Consider the following 18,648-nt stretch of genomic DNA (forward strand, 5'->3'; position numbering starts at 1 on the left):
TAAAAGCAATGGATGAATAAATGGCTTTTTTTTCAGGGTACATAAAGATTACAGGTATTTAAAGATCATGTTGAGTCTTTTCTTGGAAAGTGAGGAAACAGGAGGCACAGGTTGTCCTGACGATGGCTGGAAATGATAAATGGATTCATGAAAAACGGTGATAAAACACACTTTATAAATGTAATTGCGGCGTGTTGACGTTTGCAGTTGTGCATTAGAAGCAGCAGAGATGACCTTTTGTTTGTTTTAATCCTGAGTGACTCTCAGGGACAGCATCACGAGGACGAGCTGTATGAAAGGAAGAGTGAGGCGGGTCAGAGGTCACCGCAGAGCCCTGACAATGTGAATCATGTAGAGGAGAAAATAACCTCCCCTCCAACCCTTTATTTCTCATTTATCAAACCATCTCCGTCCTATCGTCTGCTTTTAAAGGAAGTTCATTCACAGCGCAGAGGCACATTTTTCCTTATGACTTTATACTTATGTTAATGTTGGTGTGCAGACCAAGTCTTTAAAGGTGACAAAATAACACTTTATATAAGTTATTAAGACTACACTGCTTATATAGACCCTTTGTGTTAGTCAACGTCGATATGTACACGTTCGTCATCTCTTAGCTGGCTATTTTCAGTATGTTTTTGGCAGATTGAGGCCCAATCCCAAACCACTCCCTCGTCCCTACACTCGCAGCTCTACGAGGCTCCTTCCTGTCAGATGGAGGGAGTAAATACAGCAGCAAGCTTTGGGACCGACTCCCCTCTCTCCGGCAGAAACAGGAAATGCCGTAACTGTATGTAACAACGGTTTCAAATCAGCATCTCTTAGACAAAAAGTTTAAATGAATAACTGAAATAAAACTCCAAACATCTTTCATTGTGTTTCAAAGCTCTTTTAGTTTTAGACCTGATGTTTATAAGCTTCTTAGTTTTTGCAACAGTCTGTAAATATACACAACTTTGTAATAAAATGTACACATTTACCTTTTTCTAGACTAAACACAGGTATGATCCTAAGTTAAAAACATATGAGGTTATCATGAGGTTGTTAACATCGCAGTTTATCAGTGGATGTTTGCTGGAACTACTTGTTAACAGCTTGTTTCCTGACGGACACACACAGCGTGACTCCGGTCAGATAGAGACCGGTCTCAAGTCAGCACCGCTGCAGACTCGCGGGCTTGATAGCCCACTCCCCCTCCACACCGCTCCACACTCGTTGGTTTGGAACAGCCCTCAATATGGCGGACCCTCCGTGTGAACGCGCCAACGGAGGGGTAGGGTGTAGGGGGCGGTTTGGGAATGGGCCCTACTCAAAATTGCACATTTGCAGCCATTGCAGGTGCATTTTGGACTTATGGAAATGTGTGGTTCTTTTTTAGTTATCTCATTTTGCTTTGATATCTTAAATCTCATTGTGCCCCAACATTTTCCAGATCTATTTTAATACCTTGCATTTTATTGACCGACACTTCTTTCTGGGGGAACTCACATGAAGTGCACCTAAGGACATTACTGAATACATCGTCTTGATAATGTTGTTGTTACCTGATGTTTCCAATAATTACTGATGCTCATACCAGTACATTCATAACTTAATCGTTGTTTTTGATTTGGGTTTATCCATTATTAAGAGGCATGCAAATCACATTGATAATGATGGGAGGTTCCAGCCCTTTGTCTTAAATTGTTATCTTTAATGTGGATTAGACCTATTAAAATTTCAAATAAATAATCTATAATTAGGCGTTGAAATGATCTTGTCTACCGCATGACTTCTGAAAGGCAAAATGATGGGACATAATTACTCGTAACAGCCCATATTTGTGTGTGTTTGTCTTCCTGCCGGTTGCTGTTATTCATTGCGAGGGACACAAAGATTATTGGTGATTATAATTCTGAATGAATGTAATCATAAGCAATAAAGGTTTTGGGAGTGTTTGTGTGTTGGATGGCAGGCGTGTTGCTACACCTTTTTGACGTTTCTGTAGCGCGAGTTTGATGGATGCCCGTGAACTCCGGTTTAATTAGAGACAGATAAGGTTATAGAATAAAGAGAGTCAGAGGTAATGACAAGCCGAAGCCTGTCAGAGTCACATGCTCGCAATGGCAACCATTAAAACCCTAGCCTACATGCTGAGGAAAGGGTGTTGTCAGGCATGAAGAGAGGAATCTGCAGGAAGTGTAACATAAAAAAAGCAGAGCGGGAAGAGAAAGAGAAACAATTGGAAGCGAGGACACAGATAAGGGAAGAGTGCAGATGGACAGAGAAGAGATTGAAGGGAAGGTGGAGAAAGAGGTGGAGAAGGTGTGGACAGTTAGATAAGCAAAGGCTGCACGTGTTCTGTGGCCGTTTCTCAATCTCGAGGATGCTGGCTTGGTAGTCGCATACTTCCAAGTCACTTCCTTCAGAAACAAAGCAAGTATGCTTCCAAGCCACGGCTTCGGAAAACGAAGAAGAATGGAACAGGCTAAGTGTGCATAAACTGTACCGAAAATAAATACCTCACGATGTCTATCTAATTATGAACTTGCTTTACTTTCACGGAATACATTTTTGGTGATAACAAATGTAACAAAGTAACATATTTACCAACACATGTTCTACGCCACTACATACCTACATTTAAATGTGTGCTGCGTCGGTTCAGCCATTCTCCGCCAGGGTTTTTGAAATTGGTCCGTGCGCAAAGCATTGTGGGGATTTGAAGGACGCGAAGTCTAGTCGATGACGTAGTATCCTTGAAATATTGGCTTGGAAGCCAGTATCCTCGAGATTGAGAAACAGCCAGTATTTGCTTCTCTTAGCAAGGAGATGCTAACAGAGACTCGCTGCTAACATCGGTTTTCATTTGGAAATCTAAAAGGCTGTTTTGTTGAAACTGAAACGCCAGTGGGGAGATGTTTTCTTTTCTGTAGCTACACAATCAGTTGAAAAGGATGAATATCGGATTTTTAGGAGATTGACATGGCCATGCGAACACACACATCAAATCTTGTTCCCGTTCTCCATGCTAATACTTTAGCATCTACTTTGTGGAATGTTTTCAAATGCATAGTTATGGTTGTGGTCAGACTCAGTTTCCAAGGTGTTTGTATAGCTGTTATCCATTGTTATCAATAGATCAGATATTCAGTTACACTTTTTTTGCCTCATATTGAGAGTTTTCATTTCAAGTGGTCAACGTTGTATTGTTTTTTGGTTGTTTTTGGTGACACTTACCTGGAAACGACAAGCCAATCAGCAACTAGATGGATGAAAAGCTGTGATTTTGTTTTGCTTTAATTTCATTGGTCAGAAAGTCTAAAAACAAAGACGTTCTGACCTTTTAATTGCGCATTTCCAATACAACGCGCTTTAAGCGTGCCGTGCCGTGCGAGGCCCGTTTTTGTTTGCGTTTCCACTTGGCGTAGTACCGGCTAACGGGTACTATTTCAAAGTTTTTCTGGCCCCATAAAATCGAGGTTCTTAGCGGGCAAACAACCGTATGCTAAACTAGAGAGAGAATCGCTGGCAAGGGGGCTACAACTACAACAAAATGAACATATTTGACCGTGATTTAATTGTAATACACGTTTCAAAATGATGCTGAAGTAACAACATACTGATACCGGTTAGTAAACACCATGAATTAATGCTTTGACGAGTCTGCAGACAGACGGCAGGCGAAACAGCTTTTAAAATGTGTGTTTTCTGAATGGGGCTCGGCTAAGCTAACGCAGTATATGCTCCGACCGCCCACACTCACAACAACGGCCTACAGACATAAATAAACTTGCGACTGTATTCTCCCTGACACAGACAGGCTGTGGTTTGGACTTGCCTAACTATACCGTACTAAGCAGAGCGAGGCCCTGCAATGGAAATGCGCCATAAATGTGTTAACAACTTGGCATATTATCCTGGTTTCACATATAATGCTAGGTTTACTTTATCACTCATTTCCTCAGCTGATGCTTCTTCTGTTTTTATTTTTGCTGAGCAATTCTTTTAAGCTGCCCTTATCTAGGAAAACAGCAAAGTTGGCCCGTACCTGCCCAGGCTTGTGCCAAAGGTCAGGTCTGCTCAGTCATCATCTAGGCAAATATGGAAATATCTTTCCATGATCACAGCGTTCGTGCTTTTCTGAGGTTATAAATCTGCTCTCACCAGTGAGTCCAGTTATATCAACACAAAAATCACACGTGGCCTCTGGCTCTTTGAAAGCTAGATTTGTGTTTCAGTCCAACTAATTACACAGAACAAGCTTTAATAAAACAGTGATCAAGCTTTTCAGACACGATGGGAAATACTCTGGGTCATTGTGCCCCACAACAGCTTCGCATACTTGTAAAATGGGTCATGCATAAATCACAATAATAACCTTAACAAACCCAACTGACCTAATCCAAGTACATTTTCTCTTACTTACTCACGACAAAAACCGAAAAATACCAGAACCCCACGAATAAATTAATTTCTATCACAGTTTTTTGGTTTCTTTTTAAGTCTTTTTCCAGTATTTTTAATAATCAAATGAGATTTATTTACCGTTATAATATATTAACATACTTTACATCATGTGAAGTGTCTCTCAAATGTTCAAAATACACAGCTTGTTCATGAAATACTTCCCAAAAGCCTTTAAAATTAAAGCAATTATTGATATTTTGTCTCACATGCTAAATGTATTGGGAGATGGGTTGCGTTTCTTTCGGTTTCTTAAATGTTTGCCCTGTTCAAATGTATTTTTCCTTATTTTATGCAAGGGACCATATGTGTTGTGTGCCGGCGTAGTGATTGTCAAGCCCCCTGAGGGAAATGTGTGCTATTGGGCTAAATAGATCAAATTGAATGCCCTTGACTTGACAATTTGAAATGAAACATCCAATGAAAAATATATTCATTTGCTGCTTTGAAGGTTATTTGCCATGTTTCCATTGATCCGGTTATTTCTTTTTCATTGATCGTCTCAGCTGATCATTCATTTAGCTGGACAGAAGACATAACTGCCAAATAATGTACAGAAAGTGTAACACCAAGATGGAGTGTGAGGGTTGGGTCATATAACTCGACCACACAAACACCTGCTGAGAGAAAAATAAACTCCTGATGGATTTAAAAAAAAACATCTTGTATTTCAGAGAAAAAGAAGAATTCTCGTGAGGCTGCGAGGGGCTGAGGAGATGGGGGAGGGGGCTAGTGAAGCCTTATATGTGTGCGTTCTGGCATGGTGTGGTTTAGGTTAGTGAAGGGTGGGGGCTGGGTGGAGCACTATTGCGTAAAGCATCATTAAGCAGAGGGTGTGTGTGTTGGTGGGTGCGTGGACCACACCTCTGTGTCTGCCTCGCACAGAGGGGAGTGAAGTTTCCTGTCCAAAGATAAAGTGCGCAGGAAGTAGGTCCTCCTGGTTCTCGCCCCTCTGGGAGACACTCGAACGCCTCACATCCTACTTAATGCTACCTCTGTCAACTCGGAGCCATTGTTAGCACTTCAGTTCTGTTTCGTTTGCGTCATCAAACACAGTGACACTGACAAGACAAAAGGAAAAGGAAAACAAAAGATATATGCTGGTTCAACTGGAAAATAAGACTCATGGTTTCATCTCTGTAGAAATAGGTGGAGCCTACATTTTAAAATAAACGGGTTTTACCTTTCCTGTAGTGTGTTATATAGGTGTTGGTGCATGTCAATGGTCTGCAAAGGCTTAAATCCCTGTGTTCCCTCCAAAGACAGTTTTTCTCCCACTCCCCCCGGCCTCAGACGCCTCCATACTCACCCCCTTCTATTGGCTAGCGTTCCCACACATTGTACGTGATAGGCTAAGGGGCGGGACATCTCTACCAATCGCAACAGAGTCAGCTAACCAATCAGAGCAGACTGGGCTCTGGTTTCGGACAGAGGGTGAGAAGAGGTGCTGTAGCACAGGCAGTATGAGATAATGGAGTGTATTTTTGTTGAAGGCAGAAGAGCTTGATATGTTTGGTTTGGCTACAGTTGAAAGATACACACATGGCCACTGAGCAGTATGCAGTGAAGTGCCTTGCTCAAGTGCAGATGGAAGTTGGTTGTTGTAAATGGACATTTGGTTTCATAAGTTAGGATGTCAGCACAAGGTCAAAGGTCATTCTGCAGACTTGTTCAACTTTTCAGCAACATGTACACTTCCTCTCTTTATTCACTATCTCTTCCTCTCGTTTCACACACACAAACACACACACACACACACACACACACACACACACACACACACACACACACACACACACACACACACACACACACACACACACACACACACACACACACACACACACACACACACACACACACACACACACACACACACACACACACACACACACACACACACACACACACACACTCCCTCCCCTTCTCAATGGTTCTTCTTCTACTTTGAAACTCTTACTCTTGACTCCCTCTCCTTCTCTCTCGACCTAATAGGATATGTCGAGGGAGGCTCTGCTTCCGCTCGCCCGGTCGCCATGGCAACCACGGCTCTGGCGGGAGTTGTCGAAAAAGACTGTGTAGCCTGACCCCTCCCCCCCTCCTCCTTCCTCACTCCTCCTCTTCCTCCTCCACCTTTCCAAACCAGCCTGCCTCCCTGCCCCCTCCTCTCTCTCTCTTTCTAACCCACTGCTTCAGCCAAAGGCACACACACACACACACACACACACACACACACACACACACACACACACACACACACACACACACACACACACACACACACACACACACACACACACACACACACACTGAATACCTGCCAGCATAGCACAGTGAATAGCCCTGCCTGTAATCTCTCTCTTTCCCTCTCTGTTATACACACACACACACACACACACACACACATACACAATGAGGCCCTGTGTGCTTGTGTGTGTGTGTGTGTGTGTGTGTGTGTGTGTGTGTGTGTGTGTGTGTGTGTGTGTGTGTGTGTGTGTGTGTGTGTGTGTGTGTGTGTGTGTGTGTGTGTGTGTGTGTGTGTGTGTGTGTGTGTGTGTGTGTGTGTGTGTGTGTGTGTGTGTGTGTGTGTGTGTGTGTGTGTGTCTGTGTCACTGATGTATGCACATAAACAAGTCAGTTGTCCTCCAGCAAACAGGAGCACTCATGCACAAAGACACAACACATACACATACACTGTCACACACATGTACAAACACTCTATTACTCTACTTCCCGTGTGTGTGTGTGTGTGTGTGTGTGTGTGTGTGTGTGTGTGTGTGTGTGTGTGTGTGTGTGTGTGTGTGTGTGTGTGTGTGTGTGTGTGTGTGTGTGTGTGTGTGTGTGTGTGTGTGTGTGTGTGTGTGTGTGTGTCTATGTGAGCGACCATGAGACATGAGAGGTTAGAGGGCTATTTGCTGTGCTTTTGCCAGGAGGGCTTTGCTAGCATGAGTGTTAGTCAGTGTGTGTGTGTGTGTGTGTGTGTGTGTGTGTGTGTGTGTGTGTGTGTGTGTGTGTGTGTGTGTGTGTGTGTGTGTGTGTGTGTGTGTGTGTGTGTGTGTGTGTGTGTGTGTGTGTGTGTGTGTGTGTGTGTGTGTGTGTGTGTGTGTGTGTGTGTGTGTGTGTGTGTGGTTGAGTGTGTGGTTGAGCATTCAGTCCATTCAGAGGTCTGCACATTCACAATGTTGAGATGCAGAGAGAGGGAGAGAGAGATGGGGGGGGGGATTTAGAGGATGCAGTGCAGATATTGGTCTGATGCAGCTCCCTCTGCTGGTGCAGGATGATGATGTCATTGTTGGCAGCCCACTTCCTTCCCAGAGTGCAGCTTCCTGGAAGTAAGAAACAGTAGCTCTGATTGGCATAGGAAAGAGATAGGTGTGTGTGTGTGTGTGTGTGTGTGTGTGTGTGTGTGTGTGTGTGTGTGTGTGTGTGTGTGTGTGTGTGTGTGTGTGTGTGTGTGTGTGTGTGTGTGTGTGTGTGTGTGTGTGTGTGTGTGTGTGTGTGTGTGTGTGTGTGTGTGTGTGTGTGTGAGATGTGTTCACAATCCATCAGTCACACTCACTTCATGCTGTGATTGCTCAGGAATGCACAGCCAAGGTTTGAACTTGTGCCTCATGCTCAACGTAAACATAATGGTGACATTTGATCAGGTGATGTCATGGAGGGAAAAGAGGTGGTGGTGACACCTTGGATTTATTTTGGCCTACATATTTCATTCCTTTATTGCATTGTGACTACATATCAGACGACCCTCACCTTTTAAACTATACGTAAAGAACTTCCTCATATATTTCTGGCATGATGTATGTATTTTGTAAACCATTTCCGATATTCTAGTTTTTGCGTTAACGGGCACTTCGATCACCAAGCACTTGCTTAGCAAAGCTCTAAAGAATCACAGGAGGTAGCCATCATGCATTGTCCAATGTAAATTCATCAGAAGCTTCTGTCGCTTTGCCTGTTCAAAACTCATTACTGTCCTGTCTCTTGCTGCACTAAATTCATGTTGATTCCACGTTTACTCAAACAGCCACAAATGGCCGATTGCAATGTGTCCTTTATTTCCTTCTTCACTTCCCAAAAGCAGTTAAATTGTAGCTTTGTCCTCTGACATAAGCAGCAAAAATGTTTCTATTAACAATGAATTTAGCCTAGTTAGTTATCAAATAAGGATGGTATTAAACAAAGGGACATTTCTGCATTGTGGGGAGATAAAACGACTCATGCTGCAACACAATCAGACTGTTTCACTAATTGAAACTGATGGGTCGCGGGTCTGAAAATCAATGAAAGTCAATAGACTCCTCTGAATGAACGATGTGTTTGTAGCTGTTTTGTTACTGTTGTAATTGGATTTATACCTTTTAACTATAGGAGGCGTGTGGTGCAGTGGGTTGTGCGTTGGTGTTGGGATCAGGGGGTTCAAACCCCACTGCAGTCAGCATGTCGTTGTGTCCCTGAGACACTCCACCTCAAATTGCTCCTGTGGGGATTGTCCACAGTATTGACTATGTTAGTCGCTTTGAATAAAAGCATCTAACAAGTGTAATGTAATTATCGCTTAGTCTTTAGCAGACCCCAATGAATGACTTGGTTATCAATTATGTTTTAACCACTGAGCAATGACAGCCTTCCTTTATGTCTTTGACATTCGAAGAGAGACGAAACTGTTTGTCGCACCACAAAAGAGGTCACGCTTCAAGTACTGGACGTAGGAGACGTTCTGCTTCACATCTTGTGTTTTGAGTGTTTTTGAGGCGTTACCTGAGGACTATCAAACTGAAATGACCTGTGCACGTTATTCAAGCTCTTTTTTTATACGCCTACACATTCTCTACTGTATTGGAACTGGATGCAACAAGTTCAGGAATTTTTCTAATGTAACCAAGCCTGCTGAGAAGCAGGGAATTACTCATTAAGCCAGTTAAGAAAGGAGTTATTGGGTACACCAAGAAATGTACATAGTTAAACACAATAGAGCATACATCTGAACATTTCATGAAATAATGTTAATGTCTCTAAAATGATCTTATTTACAACCTTGATCACATTTCTTTATATGTATTGTCTTCATGAAAGAGACACACACGGAGTGGACTTTAGTGTGAATGGATGGGGCGTTGCAACACAAGCAGACAGGTTTTAAACAAGCCCAGTTCTACTTCTTAGGAATAGAAAACAAAAGTACACAGCAGTTGCATCTACATGTATTTGTTTCTGGCTTAATGCTCCACATTCCTGTGAAGCAGTATCTAGTAAAACATGTTCATAAAAAAAAACTATGAAGATGACGCTCAGTTTGTTGACAGATTTCTTCCTGTGTCCCGACTCCCGAAGCAAAGTAGTGTAGAACACACCCTAAAATTAGAAAATGACAGGAAGAAGCGATTATATTCTTCATGAACTTGACCTCTTACTACTAGAGGCATTTGGTTAATTATTCTGCAGATTTAGGGGTCGGACCGTACCAACAAAAAAATCCAGTTTGTTCTCTATCATCTAAGCACTTGCAGTGAATGTTCTGGATCATTAGCAGCTCACGGCTCAATCCGACATCACAAAGACTATTTCACAGTTTCATGTCCCGTCCGAATGATTTCAGACATTTGTGTTCTCACATACAGCTTCGTTGGGCATGCAAAGATATGTTCAGGGTTGTATTGCATGCGTGAAGCGGGCTAAGGTTACTAAGCACCCGGGGAATCAACACTGGCTCCTGGTGTTTGGTAACATCAGGCTGAGAGTCTCAGTGAGCTGCTCTGGGATCAGCCTGCTAACAGGTGGGTGAGCCGGAGCGAGAAAGGGAGAGGAGTTAGCTGCAGGATGGGGCCGGTTGGAGCTTCTTTGGGTGGGTCAGGCTGTGAGGGGTGGAGCTGGGTGTGTGTGTGTGTGTGTGTGTGTGTGTGTGTGTGTGTGTGTGTGTGTGTGTGTGTGTGTGTGTGTGTGTGTGTGTGTGTGTGTGTGTGTGTGTGTGTGTGTGTGTGTGTGTGTGTGTGTGTGTGTGTGTGTGTGTGTGTGTGTGTGTGTGTGTGTGTGTTTGCTGAGTAGGGCGGGGCTGCATGCTTCTCAGTTAATATCTCCCCCAGCTGTTGTTTTTTGCTCTGTGTCTTCATCCTCCATATCTGCCTTCACACTCCACCCCTAAGGCATTAACACACACACACACACACACACACACACACACACACACACACACACACACACACACACACACACACACACACACACACACACACACACACACACACACACACACACACACACACTATTATACCACATGCACTGACAAATCACACATTTGCCTCCCAAAAAACTGAATTAAGCACTGTTGAGAAAGATGTCTCCCTTCATCAGTTTCCCTTCCTCCTATCTCTCTCTTCTTCCATCCTCTCTTCACCTTTACATAGTCACATTATTGTCCATGTACCCTGGGGCTGTATTGACTTGCCTTGTAGAGAAACCTATGTGACAATGACTGAAAAGCCTATCAATTCTATGTTTTTGACGATGTATCATGTATCTGGTGGCCCTGAGGGAATTTCTTTAAATTTGGCACAAAGTTGGACTCAAATATGAACCGATTGTTGTCATAAAACAAGAATTGACACGCTAATGATGACAATGTTTGCACAAATATTGTATTAGTAGTAATACAAGTTACTCAATGTCTTTCTGTGTGTAGATCTCTCCACCAAAGTTGCTTAACCCTTGTGTTGTGTTCAAAAGCTGTTTCCGTTCATGGTGTTCGCGGGTCAATTTTGACCCATGATTTATCTCAGTCCAAAACACTCCAAAAAAATCACTATCATCCAATATTGTTTTAACTACATCATAACTAACTTATTATGCATTCATAACCGCACAATCCTGTTGTAATTGTATTCTATGGCCCCAAAACACATTACACCACATATTGCACACGTGTGTGTTCAGGTTCAAGTGTCATATTCTTTGTGAAAGGTTGAGTTCCCGCGTGGGGAGGGGGGCAGAGGGAGGGTAGGCCAGGTGTGTGTTGCAAAAAAGTATTGTTACAGTTGATGAAGGGGGTTAGGGGGGTGGGGGGTGTCTAAGCTCATAGATGAATCTTGATTGGACCAAATTTGAACCCGAGTGACCCACAACTATTCTGCTGGGTCGCTCCAGACCCGAACACCAAATTAAACACTTTTTTTTTTAGAGACATTCAGACTTGTCAAAATGAGTTTTGTAGTATTCCTATAGCTGTTGTGGAGGATATCATGAAGCCTTGTTCCCATACACAAAACTAGAGCGTAGTTATTATATCATTTGAACTTGAAACGGGTCACGGGAGACCCGAACACAACATAAGGGTTGAGTTCAGCAAGATTGATTGTTGGTGTTGTTGGTTGCTGGTCCCCTCTGGCCTTTCGGCAGTAACTTTTGGCTCTTTTCCACCAAATACCCAAGAACTAACAGTCAGTTATGCATGTGCCCGTTTGAAGAATGTTTGAGTATTCGTTTGATCATGGATGAAAGCTTTAAATGAAAGTGAATGGTGTCGTATTTGGATAATTGAGAGAATAATATGTGTGTTTACTTCTGTATCTGTTACTAATGCAGTGTCCCCTCTCAATCCTGAGTTGGTGATAGGGACTGTGGGAAAACTCAGTCCATAAACTGAAAGTGAACTTTGTGGTTGTGGTTTTCATTGATAAAGTAATAAGTGAACTATTGTATCAGCGGTTCATGGACAAGACATATCCAATCTGATTAGGACATTCACTTGTGGTCTGTTTTAAGGGCAGTCTCTTGTGAAGTAGACTACAACACTACATGGAGAATTTGTGTCTTAAAAAGGGGATTCTTAATGGGAGTTCGGTACAGGGGCTCCCCTTCTGTCAGTTATATTATAATTGATAGAAAGTTGGTAAAGGGCTTTTTTTGACAGTGTGATGTTTGAATGAATGAAAAGGCAAGGCTTGTAGTAGATATGCTGAAAGATTTGTGTCAAATTGACTCTTAGTCTTACTCCCATCTTGATATTGAATCAGATTGATTATAGACATATGTATTAGCAGCCAAATCTTGTGTTTAGTTCAAGTTCATTACTTTGGTCTCTTCCTATATCCTATATAATAATAATAAATAATAATAATCCTTATATTTATTATAGCGCTTTATCAATGACTCTCAAAGCGCTTTACAGATACACATTACACATACAGATCATACATGTAATGGTCATCTACTGTGGGCAATACCCACAGGAGCAAGTTCAGGGGAAGTGTCTTGCCCAAGGACACAATGGCTTTACAGACGCAGCGGCGGCAGGTTCCACCCCCTTGATCAAAGCACCGCCCATCTTCACACCTCAAAGTCATCGAGGCGCTTTTATAAATACACATTGATATCATCCATGTACTGTGGACAATACCCACAGGAGCAAGTTCAGGGGAAGTGTCTTGCCCGAGGACACAACGGCCTGACGCAGTGGTGCGACTTATATGGGCTGTTACCTCAGGAGGAACAGCTCTTTTGTGAGAGGAACTACGGCCCATTAACTCCAACTGAACTTGGTCGCTGTGGTTTGTACAGATACAGTAATAAGTGATCTATTATCAACAGTTAATGGAACATTTCCTGGATTGCAAATTTGAGGAGAGATTATGGTGATGTCTACTGTAAGGGCGACTGTGGCTCAGTGGATAGTGCGCTGGACTTCGAATCAGGGGGTAGCAAGTTTGAGACCCACTGCTGTCAGCATGTCGTTGTGTCCCTGAGACACTTCACCCCAAATTGCTCCTGTGGGGATTGCCCACAGTACTGAATGTATGTAAGTCTAACAAATGACATTTCATGTTATGTAATGGAATACAAAAATGGAAAATGTGTGTCCCTAAAATGGGATTACCTAATGGGAGCTGTTTGTCCCACATTTTGCTCCTTCACTGTTGCCATCTTTACTGTTATCTGTTAGCCTTTGTAAAACTGGAACATGTATTTCCCAAAGAACCACTTGGAAGCACTTGGTGACCGGGTCAGCTTGTGGTTCTTAAATGACGACATTTGGAGAAAACAGGACAGATAACATTTAAAAAAAGGCTCCTCTCTGAAGAAATGATGAATGCTTGAGCTCTTGTGCCAGAAACATGCACACCTTACCGTGTAAATATCGCTCTGGGGGACCAATAAGGATACAGAAAGCAGAGCTGTGTCACTTCTGTAAATTACTCATTACTTTATCTCTATGAGAGCCAGTGTTTGTACAACATGATTAAAGTCCTCCCTCTCTTCCTCACCGCTGCTTCCCGCTTCCATTCCAGCTAGAGATCACATGAATTAATTGCGAGGCGAAGACCGGGTGACCCATTTTATGGTTGAGCTGTTGAACTGAGACATGCAGGGGGAGCACAGCGACTCCGCTGCAACACGTCTATCTCAGCCAGGGGTTTCATTCCTGTTGCATTCACACCGTTTACTGTTTGACAGATTGTTGTGACAGCTACTTTATGGCCCTTTTGTCTCGCCCACAAACAATGCAAATGTTACCTCAGAGCAAGTGAAAGGTGAGGATATTACCACAGGTTTCCTGCGAATGTGAGGAAATGGAGACAACAGTGAGAAGAGGGTTTATTGGTGATGGAGAAGGGGCATTGTTTTGTGATCACAACAATTGACAACATATGGTTTGGGGTACACAAGACAGCTTTCCAACTTTCCCACAAGCACTCCTGTATTTCCTTTGGTGGTGATGTCAGTTACATTTCATTTAGCAGCTTAATTTATCCACAACAACTTACTCGCAATAAACCATAGACATACCAACTCAGAACAAAACTGTTCATTTATACATTTGTATCTGTCCATTGATGTTTCTAATTATATGAAGAAAATATATCTTATTGTTTATCGTTAGCAACATGACTACTTCTAGCAGGTTTGCTACCATATCTGTCCAAAGAAAGGAAACAATCGTAATAATCTCAAATAAATGAAAACCCTAATGTTGTGCCATGATAAAGGCAGAGATAAACACCTGGTTAGGCAGTGATGCTATATGTTCAGGGCTTTTATTGTGAAAGGAAAACTGCGACCTAGATGAGTTGCATCCTGCAAGCAAGGATTATAGGAATCCAACATACAATAATACCATGATGTAAAAATGTTTTCTGTAGCTAGTTTAGGCGGTGTTTACAGGAGAACGAAACGGGTTGTATGTATCTGCTACTTTTCTCTCGCGTATAGCCCGTTCGTTCACACGAGGCCGTAACGGAACCGCGGAAACGGACCCCGCAAACGATAACGGGTCCCAAGGTGGATATATAGCAATCGGAACGCTCTGTGGGGCCAAACGGCTCAGTGTGTCTATACGACCATTTCCTGATAACGATGAAACCATTGCCCCACCTCTGCTGCTCACTACTGTAGGGTTATGGCTAGAAAGGATCCGTCTTGTGTAAATATGACGTCACGTTCTCGTTGTAACTCTCGTTGGAGCGGCTCGGAAACACTTCTACAGCAGTAACATGCAACATACACATTAATGCAGCAGGATAATAGTGAAACACTGAAAGGGAAAATTGTATTGCACCAGGAGCTATCTTGGGACTTTTACTGCGACAACTTTGACTTGCCTGTGAATAAAAAATAAATCATAGTTTTGGTGATCTACAGTGTTGTCATTCTTCTTTGAACAGCAAGACCGCTAACACCCTATTTCAATAATCACACTCCCTGTAATTGACATAATTAATAGATAGTTTAGCTTCTCACCATCATTTGCTGTGGCCCACTGATGTTTACGATTGTAACTGAAAGGCTGCCTGTCAAACGTAAACAGTCAGCATTATTGCCAACTCTCGCGAGAGTTTTACACTAGACGGATCCTTTCTAGCCATAACCCTGCTGTAGCATGGTCAGTAGCTACTGCTAGTGCTACTGACCATGCTGCAGATGTTAGTGCACAATCTACAGCTCGACCATGCTACAGATCAGATGTTAGTGCAACATATACAGCTCCTCAGTCTACCACAACCATCAGCAACAAGTGGACATGGAGAATTACATGAACTACATAAACAGAACGGCAACCATGGCAACCATGCTCGGGGGTCTTCTTCGCTGCTTTTGGTGTATTTTGTGGCGGAAGTTACTGCGCCACTTACAGGCCCGGCATATGTACTACAGCGTCTCCAGTGGTCTCGTGTGAACGGACACGTTAAATGAGCCGAATGCGTGTGAACCATGTTGTGAACGGAAGACTTTTTTGAAAACGAGTTCGGTGCGGAAACGTTCCCGTGTAAATGGGGTCTCAGGGCAAGTGAAAGGTGAGGATATTACCACCAGGTTTCCTGCCATTGTTAGGAAATGGAGACAACACGGAGAAGAGGGTCTTTGGGTTGATATTTAAATCAAGATTGGTGGTGTTTATTGGTGATAGAGAAGGGGCATTTTTTTGTGGTCAAAACAATTGACAAAATATGGTTTGGGGTAGACACACGATAGCTTTCCAACTTTCCACAAGCACTCCTGTATTTCCTTTGGTGGTGATGTCAGTTACATTTCATTTAGCTGATGCAAAACACAGTTATACGTTTGTATCTGTCCATTGATGTTTCCAATTAAATGAAGAACATATATCTTATTGTTTATATATCGTTAGCAACATGACAACTTCTAGCAGGTTTGCTAACATGTCTGTCCAAAGAAAGGAAACAATCGTAATCATCTCAAATAAATGAAAACCCTAATGTTGGTGCCATGATAAAGGCAGAGATAAACACCTGGTAGTAATAATAATAATAATAATAATAATAATAATAATAATAATAATAATAATAAGAAGAAGAAGAAGAAGAAGGCAGGTTTTGTTTCAAGGATTGTAGCATGTTTTTGCAACTCTCCCTCTTGCAATATCAACGTAGCTCTTCAGCTAAAGACTGTAACATTACTCCGGTTGTTAAGCTACCTGGGGAAAGAGTGTCCTTTTAGCTAAATGCACTCTGTTAGGCAGTGATGCTATATGTTCAGGGCTTTTATTGTGAAAGGGAAATTGCGACCTAGATGAATAATTGCATCCTGCAAACAAGGATTATAGGAATCCAAGATACAATAATACCATGACGTAAAAATGTTCTCTGCAGCTAGCTTAATGTTGGTTCACACAATGTGTTGAAGCACTGAATATTCATTGGACTCTTCAATGAGCAGTGCTTTCTGTTTCTCTAGGTAATGAGCTGCTGGATATCCTTATTTTAATCACTTCGGTCCTGCTATCAGAAAGTCTCTCTTTCCATTTTCCATTTCTCTCCCTCGTGCTGTCTCTCAGATCACAGAGCTTGCAGAAGTCCAGCGAGGATTTCTCTCTTTTTTTTTCTCCTCTCTCTCAGCCCTTTCTTTTGGGGATTTTGTAAAGAATTGTGGATTTAATCTGAGCAACCGTGAAAAATGAGGCAGAGGGGAAGGGAAATGGAGAAATGGAGGAATACTAGAGGGAGTGGGTGGAAATGGAGCCGAGAAAGAAGGGTGAGGCGGAAAGATACAAGGGTGTGGTTGATGTGAGGAGTGAGAGGGGGGGGGAGGGGGGGGGGAGAAAAAAGGTGAAAAGGGGGTGTGGTCATGAGATGTGGAGAGAACATGAAGAGGTGGGGGGTGAAGTGATGGAAAGATGAACGGACTGGGAGGGGAGTTGGTGGTGGAGGGTGGGGAACGAGTGGAAAAAACATGGAGTCAGCTGATAGCTCCCAGTTTCCATGGCAACTGAAGGCCTTTCCCACCCACTCTCTTTCTCTCTGCCTCATCCGCTCCCTCACTTCTTTCACACTTCATTTTCTTTTCAGTGTTTTTCTTGTTGTTGGGGGGGGCTGTCTCTATAATCGCGTTACGGCCCTGCTCGTCCCTTTTTTCGCTCGCTGATCCTCCCTTTCATTTCCTCTTCTCTCTTCTCCTATTGGCTGGTTATCTGGCTCCTGAAATCCCTCTTCCTCACTTCAGCCCAGTTTGGTGCAGTTTCTGTGTGTTTGTCTGTTATGTGTTTGCTTCCTCTGTCCTCTCCTTATTCCCTATGGGAGCTCCTCAATCCCCTCTTTACCTGAACCAAGTTTGATTCAAGTTGGATCGCTGTTTTGACGTGAGCATATCCAAACCTTTTTATTGTCACTTCAAGAAAAACACCAACGCTTGTAAGGAATACAAACACATTTTTAATTGGTTGCTTTCCCCCTTTATTATTATTATTCAGTGCAGCTGAAAGGACAGAGACTTAGTGTACAGAGTTGTGAAGGAATGAGTCCTAAAATCCAGATAATGAGTTGGCATGTAGCCACAGCAACGCACCTAAACTGGACTCGTACTCCTTTATCTGTGTGTGCATTGATAGTTGACTGCAGGACGGTGTTTCCCAACCTTAATATTTGCACCTCCATCAGCCTGCAGCCGAACTGTGTGACCCAATAAAAGGGCGTAGCGTTGTCTCCACCCTCTCAGCAGAACTGGATGGAGGCCAACTCCTGGACTGCTGCTCCCTCTCACTTCTCCTCTCTTTGACTCTCTCTCTCTCTCGTAATCAGTACCAGTCTCTCTCTATACCCAGCAGCCCTCTCTCTCTCACTCTCTCCCCCTCTTCCCCCTCTGAGTCCCACACAGCAGCCATTGTTCTGTGAGGAGCTCCACAGCTGAGCCCTGGGTGGCTGTCGAGGAGAGTGGAGTGCTCTGAGAGAAATCTAGGGCGTGATATGAAACCGCCTCAGCAATTCAGAGAAGTCCAGTTTACTGAGCTGAATCAGATCAGAGCTGCAGCAAACTGAAAATGCTTTTTTTTTTGTGCAACTGTTGGTGAAACGCGGCTTTAGTTGGTGATTTCATCCACTGACCCAGAGTCTGAAGTGTTGGCTGAATGTTTGATGAGACAAAGTGGAATCTTTAGCTTTCCCTGGCAGCACACAAGCAGTAGACTCTGAAGGAATGCTTTGTACCAAAATGCACCCTGGGAGTTGTAGTTAAGTTAGCTTCTCAAGCTTATTTGATGTAGGCTTGCACTTTTTACTTTTCGTACAAAACGCAACGATATACAATAAAGGTGCAAAAAAAAAGAAGACAGAATTTAAAACAAAAGCATGCACAGAAAATGCACAAGTATTTCAAGAAGTGGTCAAGCTAATAACATTTAAAAAAGTACAAAAACATTTGAATTGTGACTTTAGTGGTGAGTTTTGAAGCACTAAGGCATTTTAACGTTGTGACTTT

The 18,648-nt window shown here is 42.9% G+C and overlaps 1 protein-coding gene across 2 annotated transcripts in view; it reads left to right on the forward strand.

The window, feature by feature from the left end:
• klf8 (Kruppel like factor 8) overlaps positions 1 to 18,648 on the forward strand; it is a 69,619-nt gene that overhangs the window by 36,199 nt on the left and 14,772 nt on the right. The window lies entirely within an intron of this gene.

The sequence above is a fragment of the Notothenia rossii genome (assembly GCF_949606895.1).
Source record: "Notothenia rossii genome assembly, chromosome: 9".
In the NCBI taxonomy this organism is placed as follows: domain Eukaryota; kingdom Metazoa; phylum Chordata; class Actinopteri; order Perciformes; family Nototheniidae; genus Notothenia; species Notothenia rossii.